The sequence below is a fragment of the Nannospalax galili genome, unplaced genomic scaffold (genome assembly GCF_000622305.1).
Source record: "Nannospalax galili isolate Female #2095 unplaced genomic scaffold, S.galili_v1.0 scaffold690, whole genome shotgun sequence".
In the NCBI taxonomy this organism is placed as follows: domain Eukaryota; kingdom Metazoa; phylum Chordata; class Mammalia; order Rodentia; family Spalacidae; genus Nannospalax; species Nannospalax galili.
In genome coordinates, this window is record NW_008329288.1 from 2,329,228 (window position 1) to 2,331,991 (window position 2,764).

Sequence of the window (2,764 nt, forward strand, 5' to 3'; positions counted from 1 at the left end):
CATTTGAAAATTTTACTAAAATTTATATCAATTCTGACCTGATAAATACTTGAACCCTCACAACACCTGGACCACACAGAGCTTAGAGGAGGTCCTCACAACCTTTTAGGACTATTATCCTATTTGCTACACATAGATAACTCAAATTCAGAGCCCTCTTCCAAACAGCCAATGAATGACAGATTTCCTAGGAGACTGAGATCAGAGGATAGTGGTCCTCTTCCGGAGATCAAAAGACAACATTTGAAATCAGTTCTCTACTTCCAGTACAGGATCCTGGGATTAAATGCAGGTCATCAGGCTTGCTGAACCAGCCCTGAAGTTAATATTTTAAAGGCTTGCTAACAAATTTAAATGAGACCACATTCTGGCTCCTGATCACACTTGATAAAACACTAGGGCAGAGTGATGCAGGAAATTAGGAAATCTTTATTGTGAACAAAAGTTAATGGACTTGTTTGTGGCATTCCCAGAAAAATATTTGGTACGGAAGCGAGGACTGACCTGATGTCATACACATTTCTGGCATTATATATGATTTACTGCTATATTAACATTCATTCCGATTTGAGAATATGTCTATATAAAAGAAACATGGTCTTGATGTTGGCATTCTTCAAAGAAAGGTTGTTAATTGTGCTGCAATCCTTGATTCTCAGCTTACATGAGGCTTCAACTTCTAACAAAATGGATGGGTGGGTGAGAGATATCTCAGTTGGAAGAGTGCTATGTACCATGCATAAAGGCACATGGTAGCACAGCACACACAAAACTGGGTGTGGTGAAGCACACCTGTAATCCCAGCACAAAAACATGGTGAGCAAGAGAATCCAAAGGTCAAGTTAATTCTTGGCTATATAGGAAGTAGAAGGCCAGCCTGGGATACATGAGACCCTGTTTAAATAATTAAATAAATGAATACATAAATAGTTTCAGACTAAAGCACAAATAGATAAAAAGAACCCAGCACCCACAACCTAAGAAGTCTGGATAATATTGTAACGGGGCTGTCAGTGACAGTAGACTAGGGAATTGCCAAGTTCATTCTGCAGGATGAAAAAGAATTAACCACCTGGGAAAAGCAGAAGACCTAGAAGCAGAGGAGAGGTGAGGAAAGAGAGAAGTAGCTTTATTGAAACTATCCACAATAGCTAGTAAATGGAAGCAGCCTAGATGTCTATCAACTGATGAAAATGTGGTACACATATACAATAGAGAAAAATGTATTATAAAATTCCCAGGTAAAATTATATAGCTAGAAATCAACATTGTGTGAGGTAGCACAGAAGCAGAAAGACAAATGTGAGTGTTCACTCTCATATGCAGCTGCTACCTTTAAATCTTGGAATAAATGTGTTCAAACTGGAATACCGATGGAAATCAGGAAACTAGTAAGAAGCTATGATTGGTGGGTGCATTTCAATGGAAGAGGAAGGAAAGCAGGTGGTATGAAGGGGAAAAGAGGAATAATGGAATGGGAAGGACTAAGTATGGTGGAGGATAGGTGGGAAGGGTAGAAAGAGGACTGTGCAGAAAGATAAATAACACTTTGTTACTTGTCAGTGGCCCTTTCCCCATCTGCCTGCCTGTGAAGGATTCAGCTAACTTCTAATCCCTTATGCCTCCCTCTGAAAAAGTAACCCTAAAATCATTTAGAAGATGGGAGATAGAAGTGACCCACTTTTGCCTGAAAAATCAAGAGATCTAGTGCCAAGGCTTTTACCAGAAAGGACTGGAATTTTATTTTTCACCTTCATTCATAACCTTTAGACAGGGGTGTTGACTAAGGAGATCAGAAACCAGAGTTTCCTTTTGGCATTTCTGACTGCAGAACCAAGGACATTTCTAGAACTGTTGGTTTTGGTGTCACTGCCCTGAACTGCCTACTCAGTTTCTATCTTCTGTTCTCATCAATCCCCACTCTGAAGAGGATACTCTAACTGCAAGTATGGAATTGGGACAGCAATGAATCTGGCTTCTTCCAGCTGAATTGAGGCACTGAGTATATCAATCTGAGTACCTCTTCAGTAGGCCTATTTAGGGAACCCAAAAGAGTATCAGTAGTTCCATTTGTATAATAGACAAGTAAGTCTTCACAGTAAGTACCTTTATCCACTAAGCCATCCACTGGTCCCCTAATTATTACAGCACCTAACAGAAAATAGTAACGTTCATGTACAATAGGAAAACCATCTATGATATAGTATGTAAAATGCAGGGTATAGGACTTAAGATATGGATCAGCAGTAGAATGCTTGCTGGCATGGCATTTAGGGTCCATGAATCAATGAACAGCACTGCAAAATAAATGTTATGATTATTTTAAATATTTGTAAGTATATAAATATCTATGTTTAGATATATGCAAATACATGCTATGCATGTCTATTCAGAAGGTGGTTCATACTCCCATAACATTTGTGCCACTATTGCAGCAGTGGATGTATCTTGCCAGGCTAGTTGCTAATTGTCCTTCACAGGGTTCACAGCTGGGTAAGGTCGATGATTACCTTTCTCTGTCAGTTAACATGCATAGCACCTTCTAGTACTATGAAAGCTAGCTGGTAGAGATGAAGTTTTGAAGTCAGTAGAGGCTTGATTTCTCCTTGTCACATACATAGTATCTTCAGCAATAGAGTCTTACCATTGAGTTTTGGCAGGTTACCAAGTGCAACTAAGCAATACTGGCAATTGTTTAAAGGCCTATGGGGTCTCCCTGGCCAACAACCCCAAAAGTGGGAGTCCATTTCTGGCATTCAGCTTT